This window comes from Columba livia, chromosome 1 (genome assembly GCF_036013475.1).
Source record: "Columba livia isolate bColLiv1 breed racing homer chromosome 1, bColLiv1.pat.W.v2, whole genome shotgun sequence".
NCBI lineage: Eukaryota > Metazoa > Chordata > Aves > Columbiformes > Columbidae > Columba > Columba livia.
The window spans coordinates 133,603,744-133,626,575 of NC_088602.1; the positions used below are offsets into that span (position 1 = coordinate 133,603,744).

General features: G+C 46.5%; 1 long non-coding RNA gene across 1 annotated transcript in view; it reads left to right on the plus strand.

Moving 5' to 3' along the window:
- The first annotated feature begins 2,916 nt into the window (after positions 1-2,916).
- LOC135575501 (uncharacterized) overlaps positions 2,917-22,832 on the plus strand; it is a 61,805-nt gene continuing 41,889 nt past the window's right edge. Inside the window, exon 1 of the long non-coding RNA XR_010466340.1 lies at positions 2,917-3,102. This is a non-coding gene — a long non-coding RNA (uncharacterized LOC135575501). The remainder of the gene's footprint in view (positions 3,103-22,832) is intronic.

The window sequence follows — 22,832 nt, forward strand, 5'->3', positions numbered from 1 at the left end:
GAGGTGGCTCTGTGCTTGACCTAGCCAGAGCCAGGCTTCTCCTCATTGATGGCACCCTGTCCAGGGGCAGTACAGGTGACAAAGGGGTGGCTGTCAAGGGAGCAATGTCACAGTCTCCAGTATTGTAAATTTCCCTGGCAGAACTAATCCAGGCTGGCAAAGGCAGGCACAATTAATGGGAAGTGACACGACTGTGAACTGATAATGAGGTAACAGAATAGGACTGCCAGAGTTCTTCCAGGGGCAATGACAAATGATGTCATCTCTATTTCAGGATGTTTCAGGTAGAAAACAAGCTTTTGCCACAGACATTACAGAATGAGAATGAAAATGTGCTATACCCAAGAATAACAAAAAAAAAAAGGTTACTATTATATTGCATATGTTTGGGCTTTCATTCTTGCTATACAACACCTCATCATGCACGATGAAAATCTCTGTACTGTTTTCTCTGAGTGGACCCTGGCTGAGCCCACGGGCCTTGCTCAGAATCTAGGTACATGTCCATCCTGACTATTATTTTGCTTTCCACATGATTGATTCTCAGTGGGTGGATTACAGGGTAGCTAGGAACTATGAGACCCAGGTAGTCCTTAAGTCTTATTCATGGAATTCCCAGTTTCTGGGGTTTTAAGCTTCTAGGACACACCTTCCTGTCTTGTGTCTTTTCTTCAGGCAAGGATGGCAATTCATATAGCCATTTCATAGCTTAACAGGTCAGTCAAGACTATCAGCAAAGCCTCTAGACCTTCAGCTGGCCCCTGCTTTGCCAAGCCTAAAATGTTTCCGTTGTGCGGCTGACAGGACAGCCAAATGCATGGAATATTGGTGACAACTAAAAGGCATGCTTTAGGCCCCACAATTGAAAGGTAAATTACACATCTAGCAGGGCTTGTGTCCTGTTAAAGAGTGACAATTGCTGCCTGGGGAGGGAGTCCAAGGAGGTATAGACTAGACCAAGCACTAGTGAGAGTGCCTACACATGGGCAGACGCAGGTTCACACACTTCTTGCCATTATTCTTGATCCTCATTAAGTAATGTCAGAAATTAGGGGCTGCAGGCCTCCATTGTCATGATTTACACACTGTCCAAGAGCTCATGAATTCCCTTGAATCAGACAACCCAGAAGCTGTGGGGGACAAACATCTAACCCCTGTGTCATATGAGAAGTACAAGAAAGGCAATAAGGAGGAAAAATTATAAATGTTACAGCAACAAGTCTAATATGTTTTTATTACATGGGTTGCGAATTTCCAGAATGTTTAATAGACTATAAGAAAGTATACTGGCTTCCTGTAGCAATTAGTACATCCAATTATACTGTTTGTACGTCTTTTCTCACCTATCTATATATTCTGAGTTTGCTTAGGTATTTGCTGTTGTTCAGCCAATCCTAGAGAAATGGGAATCTGCCAAGGTATCATTTTTAAAAGCTAGCACTTACACAAGTCAACAAAATGATAAACTGGTCACACATAGGGTGCTACATTAATATTTTATTTGGCAAATACATCAATCCCAGAACAAATCATACTATTAATGAGGTAAAATGTTCCCCATGCAGATTAACATCTCCTTCACACCAGGAGGTTATAAATAAGTATGCTGTATCCTTGCAAGAAAGGGCATTGCAAAATGGTACAACTTGCATCGTGTTTCTCCAAATGAGCTACTCACATACAAGCGTCTTACAAATAAATAATGCATTAAAAGGACTTCATATGGCACACGTAGGAGTATGCAGGGCAATACTAATTTCCCTGTTCTCTGAACCCCAGAGTGTCATGGCTACTTGAAGCATTTTCTGACTGTGAATTAACTAAAGAGACTATCAGAATCAAAGGTTCTCTCAGCCACCTCCAGACTCATGAAACTGACTTAGGCTCCTGCTTTCCCATCTCATGCCCCTCACTGAAGTGTCAACACTGTAATTTGTGTGGTTTTCTTTGGCCCACAGTTACCTATGACTGTAGCACAGCTGACCAATGCACCTTCAACTCACCAGCTAGATCTAGTCATGCTCTGAGGCAGAGTCAATGAAATAGTGCTATAGCCAGAGTTCTTCCCATGGTACACAATGTAAGGCAGAGGAGCGCCATGTGAGTTAAAGAGCATCTATACATTTATCCCTTGACTGGCATCTGTCCCCAGCCTACAGCTTGACAGAAGAATCCCACCCACCGGGTTTGCTTTTAGCGCTGCATACGCTGTGCAGGGTGCAGCAAGTTGTAACCAGACATGCACAGTGTGCAGTGCTGGCCCTCAAGCACATTCTCCCTCCGTCCTGTAACCACTGCCAGCAGCATTGGGCCTGATCCTGGTAGGGCATATTAGCCTATGTGGGACTTTTCATGAATGAAGCGCTCTTTGGAGGCTCACATATTTTCTGCTTTCATCTAACAGAGGAAAACACAAAGATCAATGTTCCAGTAACAGCCATACCATGATAAACCTCTCAGAGACACCTGGTAATAATATTTACTTATCCTCAAAGAAATGAAAGCAGAACCCCGTAAACATGTTTTCACTGGCAAATTCCTGAATGTTTTTACTTATTGCTGTATTTTCAACTAATAAAAATATTATGACAACACAAAACATTCATTTAGCTGGTATTTAATTATCCATTAATTTATTTTCAAGTCCAATGTGTCAAAATTATAAAGCTTAGCACAGATTTTTCTTGAGAGAAAATCCTACTAGTAATCATTTCAGAAACAAAGAAAACATACTAATCTCTGGCTATAGTACTGCCTGGCCTTCAGGCCGTGCCCTGCTGCCCACATCCCTTGGCCACAGGACAAATTTAGCCAGCTAATCGCAAGCAAGGAGCCCTCATCAGCTCCCACTCAGTGCTGGCGATTACACCACCTGCGTGGCCTTGCCTTTATCTAACAGTTCGGCAACGAGTTCTCACGCGAACATCCTTTTTGTTTGACAGTAGAATGGAAAATGTTTTCTCTTACGAAAGCCCTATAAGAGCTCAAAAGACTACAGTGCTGGGTCACTTTTCCATCGACAGGACCTGCACAGCGTGCTGCTCCCTGACCGGAGGCCCGTCCGATGCTGCCCAGCCCCGGGTCCCCACCTTCTGGAGGGACGTAAGATTACCCGCGCTTCGCTTCTGCCCAGCAGCCGCGGCGCTGACCGATTGCATTTTACGTGGCACTTAAGGCAGTCCAGGTGCCTCTCTTATCGGGACAATAACCACGCACCCTCCACGGGCGGGATCCCGGTGGAAACGCCGCTCTGGAGCGGCGGCGGAGCGCCGGGGTGAAGGGTGCGGGTGCTCGGCTGCTCCCCTCCCCACCGCCGCCGGGGTCCGGGGTTTTGTCCCAGGGACTGGGCGCAGGGCAGAGCCGCTCTGGGGCTGGCAGGGTGAGGTGCACCCCAGCAGAGAGTGGCCGAGGTCGGCCGGGATGCAGGGCAGCTCGCCCCGCCGCGGGGTAGCGTTGCCCGGCCTTCGGTGGCCCCGGCAGGGAGCCGAGTCCCCCCCGCCTGGGACTCGCCTTCCAGCGGGTGCCCTCTCGCCATCCGGCAGAGCGGTAGCACCCGCGATGGGGGCTGCCCGGGGAGGAGTGGTGCGGGACGCTGCCATGGCCCCGGGGCTGCGGCCGAAGGCTTCTGGCACGGACAGGGCCGGGCACGCCGCCGGGGCTGGTGCACGGCAAGTGCGGAGGCAGCTCGCCTTTGGGGGGGGGGGGTGGGGGTTGGGGGGAGGCAGGTTGTCCCTTTAACGGCCCCCCAGTTCCCCCCGGCACCTGGCCGCATGGGAACAGGGTGAGGGGACAGGCGGCCCCTCCGCTGAACGGCTGGTAAGGGGCTGACTGGGGGGCAGCATCTAAGCAAGGGGTTATGATTCTTCAATGGCTCATCTATCAGGGTATCTAGACCCTTAATTGATGGAAATGCAAGAATAAGAAAACGCCAAGAATAAGATGATGAATATTACTATATTGGGGGGCGCGGGGGGGGGGGGGGAAGGGAGTCGGGGTGGGGAGGGGGAGATGGGAAGTAGACAAACTGGATCAGGTTTCCCCTAGCCAGAGAGATGTGCAGTACGGTGTGAGGTACAGGAGTGCCCCAGTCCATCACGGGTGACAATCAAGCAGGAAAGGCGTTTAATACCACTGGAGAAAAATACCTAATTTAATGCCTAATGCGGGGTGGGAAGCTTCTTCAGTGCCTGGCCCACCCAAGCCCAGGTGATGGTGGTTGGAGGCCTGTAGGTGCTGCAGTGTGCAAACCCCACTCCTTCAGTGTGCATGGCTGTTGGGGTGCTGGGCCCCTCCTGCACCAATACACAGGGCATAAAGCAGGCCTGCTAGTGGGCACCTTCCCCTTGGCACAGCCCAGCTGGTCCTGTGAGAAACTGCGTGGATCGTGGCGTGTGAGGGAGTAAAGTGTGGGAGTGAACTTGCAGACAGTACAAGGGCTGGCAGCTGAAGCTTTCCAGCATCCTCCAGCAAGCACCCTGCCAGGCTGTGCCAAAGATGTAGATAGGCAGTACCTGGTACAGAGGAGTATGCAATCCTCCGTCTAATGGCTAATGCAGGCATATGCCTCTGGGTCGTGAACTGTGTGACTGCTGCTTACCACTAACAGGTGTCTATTGCATCAATGTTCATTTAACCAATATGCAATTAATGCCTAATTAATCCATGTGTACTTTTGATAATCTCATGGCCCATGTGTTTTCATACCATCCTGTAATTGTCTGGCAGGCCCAGCCACCTCAAAGAGCTTACTCAGAAGTATGTCAGAAAAGGAAGCCCCCTCTCGCTACATATATGGGGGCATATATGTTTGACAACATCATTGTCTGTGTTTTTTCACACCATATTGTGATTTCCTGGTTGCCATTTTTTGACACTGTCATGCCCACGTGTTCTCAGAGTGCCCTCAGCTAGACTGGCTGCTCATTTCATTCAGTCCAGGGACAAACATTAAACTTTAATATAGGTAAAGCATTATATAGATATGGATATTGATCCACTTTATATGTGCAGAGAAACTATATATACAGGAGTGTATAAATATGTATATTTTTTAATATACCTAGATACACTTTATATGTCTATATATGTGTGTATATACAGTATATATATGCAAAAATATATAATTCTACATATATCTCCATAAAATAATAGAATACCAGGTTGAAAGGGATCACAAGGATCATCTGGTCCAACCTTTCTTGGCAAAAGTGCAGTCTAGACAAGATAGCCCAACACCCTGTTCAGATTGGCTGCCAGGGACACTGTTGGCTTATGTTCAACTTGCCATGGACCAGAGCCGACAGATCCTCTCTGCAGAGCTGCTTTCCAGCATCTCATCCCCCAGTCTGTATGTACAGCCAGGGTTGCTGTGTCCCAGGTGCCAAATCTGGTACTCGCTCTTGTTGAATTTCATGTCGTTGGTGATTGCCCAGTTCTCCAATTTGTCTAGATCCCTCTGCAGTGCCTCTCTGCCCTTGGGAGTGTCAATAGCTTCTCCCCAATTTTGTGTCATCAGCAAACTTACTAAGTATTCCCTCAAGTCCTGAATCTAAGTCATAACAGGGCAAAAAGCCTCTGCTTATAGTCCCCCCAAAATCATGGCCACAGTTTCCCTCCCCTGTTCCCCATTGGTTGGGTACTTCAGGGTTTACAGACTACCTGACACCTGCCTCAGTTTACATATTTTATTCATCTAATTCCAACAATACCCTTCCCCTTATTGATCTATTTAAAATATGGGTTCCTGGATCTTCAGCTACCCTTCCCCCTACATTAACTTGGAAATACAAGTACCAGTATGCATTCCAGGATTAGTTGAAGATAATTTGTGTTACATTAGGGATTCATAATCTGATGTCTCTTGGTCCTTCCCCCCTGCTGGGGTCAGGCGCCAGGTCCTCAGTTTTGTAAAAACAACAGTCCTTCATTAAATGTTCCTTACAATTTTCCTCCTCTCCTTTTTACTTTTGTTGTTTTTGCATTATTTTATGATGCAGTCTAGTACGTGGCTTCAAGCTGGGACAACATGATTTCACATTCCTCTTCAGGAGTTATGCATCCAGCATTGCTTCTTTCTTCTTGTTCTTTTAGCAGCATCATTTACCAGAGTATGGCAGTGGCCCTAAAGGCATTTACTTTGATAAAGCTGTCTCGATAAGGCGTTGAACAAGTCCTTGGACACATGCAATGATGCAGCATCCTATTGCAGTTAGCACCCCTGCTACTATGATCAAAGAATTAAAAATAGATGCTGTCATTTCTTTCCACTTTCCAAACCAAGATTCTAACCATCCCGTGAGTGACCTATCTATCCCTGAATTCTCAGCCAATTCTTCTTCTAAAGTTGGGAGTCCTTGCAGTGCTCTGATTATAGTGCTGTCAGGGACAGTATTGTTTGGGATAAAGGTAAACCATCTATCTCCTAACATTACACATTCTCCACCTTTTTCTGCCAACATCAAATGTAAGACCATCCTATTTTCCCATGCCATTCTACTAGTAGCATCTGATTGTTTGGTGATTGCTTTAACTGTTTGTCTAGTATAATTTATAAATCATTGTTTGTTATAATAAATATAAGTTATCCAGACTACATTCTTGTTTATAGTTACCCACCAAAAGAAAAAGGATTCAAAACCCACAGTTACTTGATTTCTTGCTTTGTGTTCATTGGGGAACCCTGACTCAACAGATGAGACCAGGTATGAGTTAACTTTGGGTTAATTCTGTGCGGTTATGTGAAGTGAATGACAGACAATCACTCCAGGAGTCCAATTCGATTAGGAGTTTTACTAAAATTACGTGTTGGAATACTAGTTACAGCGAATAGTGGCTTGGCAAAAATATAACAGCAAAAAGTCCTTCTACAAGCAATGTATTGGCAACCATTAGTAGCTATAATACCAAATTTTAGAAGAATCCAACAGCAGAGTTTAAGATGATGTTACTCTTATATGTTCAAAAAGGAAAAGAGAGTGGTAGAGAAGGAAAGAAAACTAAGGTATGAGAGAGAGAGAAAGAAAGATATCACCACTCACAGAAGGAGAGACAAAGAAATAGGGATATAGAAAAAAGGAGAGAAGGAAAGAGCAGAGAGAAAGGAATAAAGAAAAGGGTGAGGGACCCAGTCACTGTTACGGCTCCACAGCATGGATGATGAGATTTGTATGATGATGTATGGCCTCTGGTGTCGCACAGTGAGGATGCTGCGGTTTGTAGTTCAGGAATGCAGCGTCCTCCGGTGTCTGGTCCAGTTCCTGTGGCAAGGCTGGTGGGCGGAGGGTCATCAGGGTGGTGGGTTCCCTCCCAGCGCTGTTTCATGAGAGCTTTTTTTATAGCTCTCTGAGTAAAGGAAAATCTGGGGGGAAGGGGTGATTGCAAAAGATTGACAAGCCTTGGGCCATGCTGAAGGGTCTCAGCTTTTCCCCTTTGTGTGCCAAGCTGGGCATATCAGAAGAGCTATGTGCCCTCTGGCACATCCCCCACCTCCGGTATCGGCCAGCCGGCCTGGGCTGTGGCTTGTTAGTGGCAGTTCACCCTATACTGGATGTATCATCTGTGGCTGGATGAACTAGTTTCACCACAATATTTCAGCCATGATCCTTATCAACACACAACACCCTCACCCTTTATATATTTATAAACATTAATGAGGTCACCTCTCAGTCTCTTCTTCTCCAAACTAGAGAGACCCAGCTCCCTCAGCCTTTCATTATACAGGAGATGCTCCATTCCCTTCATCATCTTCGTTGCTCTGCGCTGGACTCTCTCCAGCAGTTCCCTGTCATTCCTGAACTGAGGGGCCCAGAACTGGAAACAATATTCCAGATGTGGTCTCACCAGGGCGGAGCAGAGGGGGAGGAGAACCTCTCTTGACCTACTAACCACCCCCTTTCTAATACACCCCAGGATGCCATTGGCCTTCTTGGCCACAAGGGCACAGTGCTGGCTCATGGTCATCCTGCTGTCCACTAGGACTCCCAGGTCCCTTTCCCCTACACTGCTCTCTAATAGGTCATTCCCCAACTTATACTGGAACATGCCGCCTTGTCCTATTGCTAACTGCCTGGGAGAAGGGACCAATCCCCACCTGGCTATAACTTTCCTTCAGGTAGTTATAGAGAGTGATGTGGTCACCTCTAAACCTCCTCTTCTCCAGACTAAACAACCCCAGCTCCCTCAGCCTCTCCCCATAGGTCTTGTGTTCAAATCCCTTCACCAGTCTTGTTGCTCTTCTCTGGACCCGCTCCAGCACTTCAATGTCTTTCCTGAACTGAGGGGCCCAGAACTGAACACAATACTCCAGGTGTGGCCTCACCAATGCAGAGTACAGGGGAAGGATCACTTCCCTTGCCCTGCTGACCACGCTATTTTTGATACAGGACAGGATACCATTGGCATGTTTCTGTGATGGCAACTATGTCATAGCTTTCCTGCTGCATTATGGCTTCCAACTCCTCTTGTTTGTTGCCCATACTACGTGCATTAGTGTACATGCACTTCAAGTGGGCTGCTGATTTCACTCTTTATTCAGGCTTTCTATCCTTAGGCTGATCTTTGGAGAGCCCAGTTTCAGTCCCTTCCCCCTTCAAACCCAGTTTAAAGCCCTCCTGATCAGCCCCGACAACTTATGGGCTATAGTCCTCTTGCTCTTCCTAGAAGGAGGAAGCCCATCTGATTTGAGGAGACTGGGTACCACGGAGTTTGCCCCATGGTCAAAAAAAACAAAATTTTGATGGTGACACCAATCCTTTAGCCACTTGTTAATGAGATGGGCTTTTCTATTCCTCTCTTTATTTAGCTCCTCATCCATCCCAGATAGCACAGGAACTGAGGCAAATATCACTCGTGCTCCCGTCCCATGAACTGACCGACCCAGTGCTTTAAAGTCTTTTTTAATTATCTTGGCATTTCTTCTATTAACGTCCTCGCTGCCAGCTTGGACTGCTAACAGGAGCTAATAGTCTGAGGGCTGAATTAGCTCAGGAAGTATCACAGTATGTTTGGGATAGGAAGGGACCTCAAAAGATCATCTAGTCCAATCCCCCTGCTGGAGCAGGAATGCCTAGGTGAGGTCGCACAGGAACATGTCCAGGCGGGTTTTGAATGTCTCCAGAGAAGGAGACTCCACAACCTCCCTGGGCAGCCTGTTCCAGTGCTCTGGCACCCTCACTGAGAAGAAGTTTTTTCTCATATTTAAGTGGAACCTCTTGTGTTCCAGCATGATCCCATTACCCCTCATCCTATCATTGTTTACCACCAAGAAGAGCCTGGCTCCATCCTCATGGCACTCACCCTTTATATATTTGTAAGCATTAATAAGGTCACCCCTCAGTCTCCTCTTCTCCAAACTAAAAAGACCCAGCTCCCTCAGCCTTTCCTCATAAGGGAGATGCTCCACTCCCCTAATCATCTTCGTTGCCCTACGCTGGACTCTCTCCAGCAGTTCCCTGTCCTTCTGGAACTGAGGGGCCCAGAACTGGACACAATATTCCAGATGGGGTCTTACCAGGGCGGAGTAGAGGGGAAGGAGGACCTCTCTCAATCTACTAACCACCCCCCTCATAATACACCCCAGGATGCCGTTGGCCTTCCTGGCCACAAGGGCACAGTGCTGGCTCATGGTCATCCTGTTGTCCATCAGGACTCCCAGGTCACTTTCCCCTATACTGTTCTCTAATATGTAATTTCCCAACCTATACTGGAACCTGGGGTTGTTCCTGCCCAGATGCAGGACTCTACACTTTCCCTTGTTAAATTTCATTAGGTTATTCCCCGCCCAACTCTCCAGCCTGTCCAGGTCCCGCTGGATGGCAGCACAGCCTTCTGGTGTGTCAGCCACTCCTCCCAGCTTAGTGCCATCAGCAAACTTGCTGATAGTACACTCTATTCCCTCGTCTAAATCGTTAATGAATATATTGAATAATATTGGCCCCAGTACTGACCCCTGAGGCACTCCACTAGATACTGGCCTCCAACTAGACTCCGCACCACTGACTACCACTCTCTGGCTTCTCTCCTTAAGCCGGTTTGCAACCCACCTCACTACTCTACTGTCCAGACCACACCTCTTCAACTTAGCTGTGAGGATGCTGTGGGAGACTGTGTCAAAGGCTTTGCTGAAGTCAAAGTAGACCACTTACACCGCTCTGCCATCATCCATCCACCTTGTTACATTCTCATAAAAGGTTATGAGGTTGGTCAAGCATGACTTACCCTTGGTAAAGTCTTCTATTAATGTCTGGCCCCAGGGAGGCAGCAGACCTCCCTGTGGGATGGGTCTGGGCGACATATAGGGCCCTCTGTTCCCCTCAGAAGGGAGTCGCCGACTACAACCACCCTTCTTTTTTTTTTTTCTTATACCTGCAGTTGTAATCCTTTCCGCAGATAAGGTCCATCCAGGAGGCTCTCCAGGCAGATATTCTTGGCTGTTCACTGCCTGATTTTCTGGGTCCAGGGCCCCATATCTATTTGTTAAGGGCACCAAGGGTGGTGATGGGGTTCGAGAGAGGGTTCTTTTACCTCTCTGATCAGGGACCTGTTTCCATTCCCCCCCATCAATTAGGTCTGCTCTATCTGCCTTATGGTAGGAGGGACAAGGCTTTGCCATCTCCTGTTGCACACCCTTAGGAGTCAAAAGAGCCTGACCCCACCAGTCTATTTCTTCTTCACTCTCCCTAATGCACCTTAGTCTCTCCACCTCTTCCTTAAGCTCTGCCACTAGGCACAGTAAGTCACTGACCTGGTCACATCGTACACAGGTGCCTCCCATACCATTCTCTGGTACCAATGCCAGGCACAAACTCTCTGCACAGCCAGAAACCTGGGTGGCTGCATCCTTCTTGGAGGGTAGTGTCTGTGTAGACACACTCTTTGTATTAACAGCAGCAACAGCTTTCCTTTTTCTAGAAACCATTACTGCCTTTAGTTAAATTGGGGAGAAAAAAAGAAAACCACCCAAATGAAACCCCCGACAAACTCACCTACACAAGCTGGTTGTGTCCTGTCTGCTTGCCCTGCCACGCCCCAGTCTGTGTCACCAGCAATTTTTCCCAAGGCTGGAAATAGTAGGGAAAGAGTATGACACGACTTATTTCCCCACACCATAGAGTCTTGGTATAAGGCCAGGATGCACTCCATCCCCTGTCAATCTTCGCTCCATTCCAGAGGGAAGAGTACCTCCTGGCCACAGGCCTTCCTGATGCACATGCATAACAATTGCTCTTGTTTAGGCTTTGCACTGTATATTTTATCCATTCTACCCAGGCATTTGTATCACCATATCCTGCTTCTATTTCCAAGGTTTCTCTTAAATCTGATATTTCCAAAACAGTTACCACCTTAGGGTCATTTGGTGAGACCTAAGGTTCTATTGGAGGTTTTTGAGTAGGTGATTTTGTTAATTCTTCATTACTATTGTTCTTTAACACTTGCATTTTGAACCATCCTAGGAGATCTTTTTCACTAATGTCTGCTCCTAATTCATAAACTCCACTTACTGAGTTATCTACTCCCTCTATTGTACAAAGGGTTGCGTTGCAGGGACTCACATCCTGGGAGAGATTGTCCTTTGGACAGGGTAATTTTTCTTTTCAGCTCTATATTTTGAGGAGATAAGTGTTCATTGCTTACAGTCCATCCCCGAAACTCTGTGGTCCAGAAAACACTGTACCAGGAGGGGCAAGGAGAAACAGAATTGAAAATTATACACTTCTTCAAATCATCCTTAGAGCAGCTTGGTTCCCCTGGGCACATGTACGTGTTTTCATAATTCAATTTTCTTTGGCTTTGTACATCCCCACAATTAAGGACCTGACAAGCGTCAAATTGTCAGGGAACCTTCAGTTTCAGTAATGTTAATAGCGACTAACCCATTTGTAAATCCTACATAATACAGGATTAATAATCCCTAAATGTTGCACTTCATTTTCATCTCTGTATCTTTAGTTGAAGGGGGTCATCAGTGGTCAGTACTTGCCACTTGCTGTTGTCCTTTGGAGGTTCGACTGGTCCTTTGATCCGTGTATAACGAGTCCACCCTTTCTCAGCTGTTCATACTGCTGTCTCGGTGGTCAGTAGAACTTGAAATGGTCCTTCCTAGTCTGGCTGGGGTTTAGTTTCCTTCCAGGATTTGATGAGGACCCAGTTTCCAGGCTGAAACTTGTGGGCTGCAAACTCTAATGGCAGAGTTTGTGTGAGAAGCCCTTGGTGCCTGAGAGAAGAAGGGGACTACCTGAGTATATAGTTTTTGAGAAACATATCCTTAGTTTCAAATCGTGGGGGTCCGTTGTTCCTGCCTAGGTATGGTAGCCTGAAGAGCACTTCATAAGGCAAAACCCCTATATCCTTGCGAGGAGCAGTTCTGATCGTCAGCAAGGCTATAGTTAGACATTTAGTCCAGGGTAATGTGGTTTCTAATATCAATTTTGACAATTGCTTCTTTAAGGTCTCCTTCATCCTTCCTACTTTTCCAGATGAAGGGGGATGCCAAGGGGTATGAAAATTCCAGGCTATCCATTAGTCTTTGCAGTACCCTGGAGGTAAAATGTGATCTGAGTCTATATTTTCCACTATTCCATGTCTAGGAATAATTTGTTCTTGAATCACTTTTGCTACCACTGTCACCGTGACAGTGCTCAGAGGGAAAGCTTCTACCCACCCGGTAAGGTGATCTGCCAAGACTAGTAAGTATTTAATTTGACCAACTGCAGGTAATTCTGTGAAAATGCGTACACATACGCAGGCACATCGCAAGAAGAGCCAGAGGCCATGAATGCATTGCAAAGAGCTACTTTTATTTTAGTTACCTCTCTACTGGGGGATCTCCGAAGTGGCACTTAAGCTCCCAGGTAGAGGTGACACAAGTGGGGATGCAGGCACTGGTAAGTTCAATCCTGCTGGAAGATCACTGGGCCTGCTGAGCTCACCTGTATTTCAAGGCTTCAGGCAGGTGCAGCCTCCCACTCTTCCTCATGACAAAGCAGGAATCTCAGACATAGTGATAAGGTGCCTAGAGTTTCTCACAGGCCTATGTTATCTGACACAGAGGTACTACTCATCAAGCATACAAGGTCAGTAAAACAATTAATGTGATGTATGTGCTTTTTCTACACACAGGTACAAGTCACTTGAGCGTATTTACATTTAACTAACCTCCTTGCCAATCTTGTGCTACGTTCCCATACAGAAATCACTTTTTTTACAAACCACAAATCTTTCACGAATTTGCTTGGCTTCCAACACAGCTTCCAACAATTGGAGCATCACATTTAATCTGTTTTCCTTGTGCTGCTAATAAATTTTGTTTTATTTCAAATAGTTCCATGGCCATGCACCACTCTAAAAACACACTCTGAATCAGTCCAAATATTAGTCTTCTTCTCTTTGGATAATTTTAAAGCTCATGTGAGCGCAGCTTTCTGGGCAGAAGTCCTAGGAAGCAAAGGTTTATCTTTGATTACCGTGTTGGTAGTTCTTACAGGATACCCATCTTTACGTATTCCTTGCTTTACAAAGCTGCTTCAGTCAGTGAACCAGGAGTCTTCAGCATCTTCCACTGGCTGTTGCTTTAAATCCAGCCTGCCGGAGTAAACAGCTTCTATTGTTTTCAGGCAATCATGGACCACAGGCTCTGAAACAGATCCACAAAGGAAAGAAGCTGGATTGACAATGTTAGTAGTGACAATATTGACATCATCCTATTCGAACAACATCACCTGGTATTTCAGGAATCTCGAAGGGGATAACCAATGGTTACCTTTCTGTTCCAGTACAGTTGTGACTGTATGGAACACTAACACCATCATTTTCTGTCCCGTAGTGAACTTACGAGCTTCCTGTGTATTGAGTACAACTATTAAATACCATTTAAATATTCAGGCAACACCCCCACCTCATCAGCCTCTCTCGCACGAGATCAGCCCGTATCTGAGTGGTCCCTCTGTGGATTTGCCTGGTGCTGGGCCTGCCCCTCTTTTCTCCTTGATCTGTGCTCTGCAGCAGAACTTAGCATAATTGTCACTGTGCTCCTCACTCGCTTGCTCACTGCTCAGTGAGGATGGAGCCAGGCTCTTTTCAGTGGTGCCCAGTGGCAGAACAAGAAGCAATGGGCACCAACTGAAACACAGGAGGCTCCGTTTGAACATCAGGAAACACATTTTAGCTCTGAGGGGGACCAAGCACTGGCACAGGTTGCCCAGAGGGGTTGTGGAGTCTCCATCTTTGGGGATATTCAAAAGCCACCTGGACATAATCTTGGGCAACCAGCCCTAGGTGGCCCTGCTTCAGGAGGGAGGTTAGACTCAGATGACCTCTGGAGGTCCCTTCCAACCTCAGTCATTCTGTGGTTCTGTGAATATCCTTTGGTCAGTTTGGGTCAGCTGTCCTGGCTATGTTGCCTCCCAACCTCTTGCTCATCTTCAGCCTATTGGCCTTTGTGGGGAAGGGATGGAGAGACACCCTTGATGCTGTGCGAGCACTGCTCAGGAACAGCCAAAACATTGGTGTGTTATCAACACCCTTCTAGTTACAAAGCACAGGACTATATGGGCTGTTGTGAGGAACCATAGAATCATTTTGGTTGGAAAAGACCTTTAAGGTCATAGAGTCCAGCTGTTAACCTAGCACTGCCAAGTCCAAGTCTAAACCATGTTCCTAAGAACCTCATCAAAATCATAGAATGTCCTGAGTTGGAAGGGATGTACAAGGATCATCAAGTCCAATTCATGTCCCTGCACATGACAACCCCACCGTTCACACCATGTGTCTGAGGACATTGTCCAGTCTCTTCTTGAACACTGTCAGGCTTGAGGCTGTGACTACTTCCCTGGGGAGCCTGTTCCAGTGCTCCACCACCCTCTGGGTGAAGAACCTTTTCCCAATGTCCAACCTAAACCTCTCCTGGAACATCTTCCTGTCATTCCCTCAGGTTCTGTCATTGGTCGCCAGAGAGAAAAGATCAGCACCTGCTCCTCTTCCTCCCCTTGTGAGGAAGCTGTAGATCATGATGAGGTCTCCCCTCAGTCTCCTCTTCTACAGGCTGAACAAACCAAGGGACTTTAGCTGCTCCTCATATGGCTTCCTCCTCAAACCCTTCACCAACTTGGTAGCCCTCTTCTGGTCACCCTCCAGTAGCCTTGTATATTTTTTATAGTGTGGCACTCAAAACCGCCCACAGTGCTCCAGGTGAGGCTGCAGCAGTGCAGAGCAGAGTGGGACGATCACCTCCCTCAATCGGCGGGCAATGCTGTGTTTGATGCACCCCATCTATGCATCTTTTAAAGACCTCTGGGAGTGGTGACTCCACCACTTCCCTGGGCAGCTTGTTCCAGTGCCTGACAACCCTTTCAGCGAATAAGCTTTTCCTAATATCCAATCTAAACCTCCCCTGGTGCAATTTGAGGCCATTTCCTTCAGTGAACTGGGACATTCCCAGTTAGCCAAGACCACTGATAAATTTATATCTATTCAACTTAGAGAGAAAGATGATGCTGGAGGGGACTTCGAAAGGCTTTACAGAAGTCCAGAATGATTACATTCATAGCCCTTCCCTTGTCCACTGATGTGGTCACTCCATCATAGAAAGCCACTAGGCTGGTCAGGCAGGACTTGCCCTTGGTGAAGTCACGCTGGTCATCACCTTAGGACTCTGGTGAAGAGAAGCTGCTGAATTAATCTATCCTGTGATTAAGTTACAAATGATGTGCCCATCATCAACCAATGACACGATAAATGCTTTCTAACCACCTACAAATTGAGGGGATATTTTTCAAGTTTTAGATCCTCCTGTATGACAAGAGGGAGACAGAAGATTAAGTAATACATTGTTTAGAAGCAGGGTGCTTAGCTTCTATTTGACTATTAAGAGGTATTGTAAGTAAGCAACTAATCAATTACTTATGTAAGTGTGCACTAGTTGTGCTTCTGTGAAGAACTGCCAACATGGAGAGGCTGATCAGCAGACACATGAAAAGACCTCTGTGTCCCTTGCCAAGTTCAGCTCCAGATGCACCTTGGTCTTTCTGACTCCATCCTTACACAACCAGACAACATTCCTATACTCTTCCCAGGATACACGACCCTGCTTCCACTGCCTGTGCATTTCCTTCTTGCCCTTTAGTTTGACCAGCAGGTCTCAACTCAGCCATGCTGACCTCTTGCCTGCCTTACCCAGTTTCTTACATCTGGGGATGGAGAGCTCTTGTGCTCTATAGAAAGTGTCCTTGTCGAGTTTTTGATTGCAGGGTGATAATAAAACCGTGGCAGATGTATTGTTAACCCGCTCTCTCCCCACCTCCCATATTCGTCCCCTCCCTCTCTCCCCTTCCCACTAAGGACAGGCAATTGGGAGGGAAAGAAGAACAGAGAGAAGAGAGTTGGAAAAAACTTAAAATGTTTTACTAATGCTACCAATAAAATAGAGAAAATAATACAAAATATACAAAACCAATCTTGAAAGCCCCAGCAACCGAAGAGCCGGCACGTGAAGCCCTGGACTGGACTACGCAGCCAGCCGGAGCTGGATTCAGTCTGTCACTAGGCCTCAGTTCACAGGGACGACTAGCAAGGTCCTGTTCTAATGTCGGCCCTAAGGAAAAAGGACGAGATCCTCGTGATCTCCCACTTCTAAATGAAGTATTCATGTGAATGGAACGTTATACTCCATTGGTCAGTTTTTGGTCATCTGTTTCTCGTTGCCCCTCTCGTGAGATGTACATCCATCCTTATCAGTCCAGCAACCTTGCATACCATTGCTATGTCTACCAAAACATGCACCCGGCTTTCAGAAAAGCAGCTAATATGAAGGCTTTAGCTGACAAGCAAATTCACTAAAAGATAAACTTATTTTTAACAAAACCAGGACATTCCACCCCTTATAACATGTCATTCACAGTATACTTAAACCTTATCAATACAATCTAATTAATCACTACTAATATATATATATATATATACATATGTACATATATACACAAGAGTAATTCATCATTCTGTTAATCTGTGGACCATCCTTTGAAAAGTTCATTAAGTTCATTTATCACAACAGTCTCCCAGGGCAGAAAAAATGGTACATCTAGTGCATCTCATGACCACTGTTTGTGGGTTAAAGACCTCAACTTGGAAGAAGGTGTCAGGCACCACTCAAAGAAGCTCGCTCTGGTTTCATCATCACTGTCTTGATCTGAAAGACACTTGTTAAACACTGTTAGTATGGCAATTCACATCATGCAGTTCAGTATTGAATATTTTCACCTAAAATCAAATCCCCTTGAGGTACACACCGAACTTGTCCATCCTGAAGCATCACCCACCAGGTGCTGCCAGGTCCTTGGGCAAAAACAATCCCACAAACGGGCTTGCCTTTGCCTGAGGCAGGAGTAACCCAGACTGCCTTTCCTAACATATTTTTCATGTGTATTACAAGGACTTTATCTCCTTCTACAGTACATAGAATTTCTGATTGGGAGGCCCAGCTCAATTGGTTGATCCTCTAGTGTTGACCAACCAAGTGGCTTTTGCTAAATGTGAATCCCAGTTTTTAAGGTTCCACCACCTAACGCCTTTAGTGTAGTTTTTAACAAACCATTGTACCTTTCAATTTTCCCAGAGGCTGGATATTGAATGATATGGAATAGTATGATATGGAATAGTATGATATGGAATGGATATATGGAATATGATATACCCACTCAATACCATGTTCTTTGGCCCAATTGTCTATAATACGGTTTTTGAAATGAGTGCCATTGTTTGATTCAATTCTTTCTGGCGTACCGTGTCACCAAAGGACTTGCTTTTCAAGGCCTAAGATAGTATTCTGAGCCATAGCATGAGGTACAGAATATGTTTCCAACCATCCAGTGGTTGCTTCCACCACTGTAAGTACATAGCGCTTACCTTGACGCGTTTGTGGAAGTGTAATGTAATCAATCTGCCAGGCTTCTTCATGCTTATATTTTAACCATCGTCCCCCATACCATACAGCCTTTAACCATTTAGCTTGTTTGATTTTGGCACAAGTTTCACACTCATGAACAACCTGTGAAATAGTGTCCATAGTTAAGTCCACCCCTCAATCACGTGCCCATTTATATGTTGCATCTCTACCTTGATGCCTGAAGCATCATGGGCCCACTGAGCTAGGAAAAGTTCACCTTTATGTTGCCAGTCCAAGTCCACCTTAGCTACTTTCATCTTAGCAGCTTGATCTGCTTGTTGGTTGTTTAGATGATCCTCGGTGGCTCGACTTTTAGGCACGTGAGCATCTACGTGACGAACTTTCACAGGCAGGCTCTCTAGCCGAGCAGCAATGTCTTGCCACAGTGTGGCAGCCCAGATGCGTTTACCTCTGCACTGCCGGTTGCTTTTCTTCCATTGCTGTAGCCACTTCCACAAGGCATTTGCTACCATCCATGAGTCAGTAGAGAGATAAAGTACTGGCCACTTTTCTCGTTCAGCAATGTCCAAAGCCAGCTGGACGGCTTTCGCTTCTGCGAATTGACTAGATTCACCTTGTCCTTCAGTGGCTTCTGTAACTTGTTGTGTGGGACTCCACACAGCAGCTTTCCACCTTCCATGTTTACCTACAAGATGGCAGGATCCATCTGTGAACAGTGCATACTGCTTTTCAGTCTCTGAAAGTGTATTATATGGTGGTGCTTCTCCAGCACGTGTTACTTCCTCCTCATCTGGAGACATCCCAAAGTCTTCACTTTCTGGCCAGTCTGTAATCACAGTCCCTGGGCGACCGGGACTTCCAATCCGAGCTCATTGCATGATCAATGCAATCCATTTACTCCACGTAACATCGGTTGCATGATACGTAGAGGTAACTGTGCCTTTGAACATCCATCTCAGCACCGACAGTCGAGGTGCCAGGAGAAGCTGTGCTTCAGTGCCAATCACTTCTGAAGCAGCTCGCACTCCTTCATATGCTGCTACTATCTCTTTTTCAGTTGAAGTATAGCTGGCCTCAGATCCTTTGTATCCTCAACTCCAAAAACCTAAGGGTTGACCTCGGGTTTCTGCTGATGCTTTCTGCCAAAGGCTCCAAGTAAGTCAATTATCTCTGGATGCAGTGTAGAGCACATTTTTAACATCCAGTCCAGTCCAGCCTGGTCTGAGGGCCACCGCATGAGTTATCTCACGCTTAATTTGTTCAAAGGCTTGTTGTTGTTCCAGGCCCCAGTCTAATTGGTTCTTTTTATGAGTCACTCGATAGAGAGGGCTCACAATCTGGCTGTAGTCGGGAATATGCCTTCTCCAAAAACCTACAATGCCCAAGAAAGTCTGTGTCTCCTTTTTATTAGTAGGTGGAGACATCATGCAATTTTGTTGATCACATCCACTGGGATCTGACGACACCCATCTTGCCATTTTATTCCTAAAAACTGGATCCCTCATGCAGGTCCCTTGACCTTGCTTCCTTTTATGGCAATACCAGCATCCAAAAGAATCTGAATTATTCTCTCACCTTTCTCGAAGACTTCTTTTGCTGTGTCACCTCATACAATGATATAATCAATATATTGCAAGTGTTCTGGAGCTTTACCTTGTTCCAGCGTGGTCTGGATCAGTCCATGGCAGATGGTAGGACCATGTTTCCACCCCTGGGGCAAGCGATTCCATGCATACTGGATGCCCCTCCAGGTGAAAGCAAACTGCGGCCTGCATTCTGCTGCTAAAGGAATAGAGAAAAATGCATTAGTAATGTCAGTTGTAGCATACCACTTTGCTGCCTTTGACTCCAGTTCAAATTGCAGTTCTAGCATGTCAGGCACAGCAGCACTCAATGGTGGCCACAATAGTCCACTGTTAGTCTCCACTCGTCACTAGACTTACGCACTGGCCAGATTGGGCTGTTAAAACGTGAGCGAGTCTTACTGATCACACCCTGGCTTTCCAGTTGATGAATCAACTTCTGGATAGGAATCAAAGAGTCTCAATTGGTGCAATATTGTCAGCGATGCACCATCATGGTAGAAATTGACACCTGCTGATCATCAACCATCAGCAGTCCTAGAACAGAAGGGTCATCTGAGAGACCAGGCAAATCAGACAGCTGTTCAATTTTCTCAGTGTCCACAGCTGCTATACCAAACGCCCACTGTCACAGAGGCACCCTGAAGTTAGTTAGGGGACAACAGGCTCCAAAACAAACTTTTATTCGGTAAAAAACGGTACAGCAGATTGACCGGTGGAAGATGGGGTTTTGGCTCTCCAAAGTGGCTTGAATACAGGTTCAAATATCAGCTGAGGTAATTAGTAAAGGTACAGCAACTAATACCACTAGAGATCCACAGTGTGCATATACGTGGCTTCACCAAAAACAATGACAGAGCCATCCCTGAGTCCGGGAAATGTATACCCTTGCCTGAATCTGGCTAAGAATTATTAAAGAAAATACACAGAATCACAGAATCACAGAATCACAGAATCACAGAATCGACTGGGTTGGAAAAGACGTCAGAGATCATCGAGTCCAAACCTTGGTCTAACTCTAGTCCGTTTACAAGATCATGGCACTAAGTGCCATGTCCAATCTCAGTTTAAAAACCTCCAGGGACGGCGAGTCCACCACCTCCCTGGGCAGGCCATTCCAATGCCTGACCACTCTCTCTGTAAAGAATTTCTTTCTAATATCCAGCCTAAATTTATCCCTGGCAGAGTTTAAGCCCATGCTCCCTTGTCCTATTGCTAACTGCCTGGGAGAAGAGACCAATCCCCACCTGGCTATAACTTCCCTTCAGGTAGTTATAGAGAGTGATGAGGTCACCTCTAAGCCTCCTCTTCTCCAGACTAAACAACCCCAGCTCCCTCAGCCTCTCCCCATAGGTCTTATGTTCAAGTCCCTTCACCAGTCGTATTGCTCTTCTCTGGACCCGCTCCAGCACTTCAATGTCTTTCCTGAACTGAGGGGCCCAGAACTGAACACAATACTCCAGGTGTGGCCTCACCAATGCAGAGTACAGGGGAAGGATCACTTCTCTTGTCCTGATGACCACGCTATTTTTGATACAGGACAGGATACCATTGGCCTTCTTGGCCACCTGGGCACACTGTTGGCTCATGTTGAGCTTCCTGTCAATTAGTACCCCCAGGTCCCTTTCTGTCTGGCTGCTCTCCAGCCACTCTGCGCCCAGCCTGTAGCACTGCAGGGGGTTGTTGTGACCAAAGTGCAGCACCCAGCTCTTGGCCTTATTGAACTTCATCCCATTGGAATCAGCCCATTTTTCCAGTCTATTCAGATCCCTCTGCAGAGCCCTCCTGCCTTCCAGCAGGTCGACCCTCCCTCCCAACTTGGTGTCATCAGCAAATTTGCTGATGATGGTCTCAATCCCTTCATCTAAATCGTCAATGAAGATGTTAAACAGGACTGGACCCAACACTGACCCCTGGGGAACACCACTAGTGACTGGCCGCCAGCTGGATGCAGCCCCATTCACCAGCACTCTCTGGGCCCGGCCCTCCAGCCAGTTCTTAACCCAGCATAGAGTACACTTGTCCAAGCCATGGGCTACCAGCTTTTGCAGGAGTATATTATGGGAGACAGTGTCAAAGGCCTTGCTGAAGTCCAGATAGACCACATCCATGGCTTTCCCCTCATCCACCAGGTGAGTCCCCTGATCATAAAAGGAGATCAGGTTGGTCAGACAGGACCTGCCCCTCCTAAACCCATGCTGGCTGGGTCTGATCCCTTGTCCATCCTGAAGGTGCTGTGTGATTCCATCCAGGATGATCTGCTCCATAACCCTGCCAGGCACCGAGGTCACGCTGACAGGCCTGTAGTTGCCAGGGTCAGCTCTGCAGCCCTTTTTGTGGACTGGGGTAACATTGGCCAATTTCCAATCATATGGGACCTCCCCAGTGAGCCAGGACTGTTGGAAGATGATGGAGAGCGGCTTGGCAAGTTCTTCTGCTAGCTTCCTCATCACCCTAGGATGGATCCCATCTGGTCCCATAGACTTGTGAGGATCCAGATGGCTCAGTAAATCACCAACTATTTCCTCCTGGAATACAAGGGGCCTATTTGGCTTCCTATCTCTGTCAACCACCTCCAGAGATCAGTTGTCCTGAGGGCCACCTGTCTTACTGGTGAAAACTGAGGCAAAGCAGGTATTAAGTACCTCAGCTTTTGCCTCATCTTTGTTAACTATATTTCCCTCAGAGTCCAACAGAGAATGGGGGTTTTCCTTGCCCCTCCTCTTGTTATTAACATATTTGAAGAAGGACTTTTTATTATCCCTGACAGAATTGGCCAAATTAACTTCAAATTGCACTTTTGTTTCCCTGATCTTTTTTCTGCATGATCTAGCTATTTCCATAAATTCTTCATAAGTAGCCAGCCCTTTTTTCCACAGTCGGTAAAGTCTCTTTTTATTTCTGATTTCATTCAGAATCTCCCTGTTTAGCCAAGCCGGTTGTCTTCCCCGACGGCTAGCCTTTCGGCACACTGGTATAGCCTGTTCCTGTGCACTCAAAACCACCTGCTTGAAGCATGTCCAACCCTCCTGGGCCCCCTTGTTTTTAAGCATTGTTTCCCAGGGTATGCTCTGAACTAGACTTCTGAATAGGCAAAAATCTGCCCTCCGGAAGTCCAGTGTAGAGGTTTTGTTAATGGTTCTCCCATGATGGTTAAAGGCCAATCTCTAGGGATCATGGCAGGTGACGGAAGCCCAGGTTGCAGGGCCCCCATGTCTTCCATAGCGTCATTAATTTTTCTGAGGTCATGGAGCAAGCGCCACTTGCCAGTCAGTTTTTTAATAACAAAAACGGGCGAGTTCCAAGGACTCGTAGAGGGTACAATATGTCCCATAGATAGTTGTTCATTAACT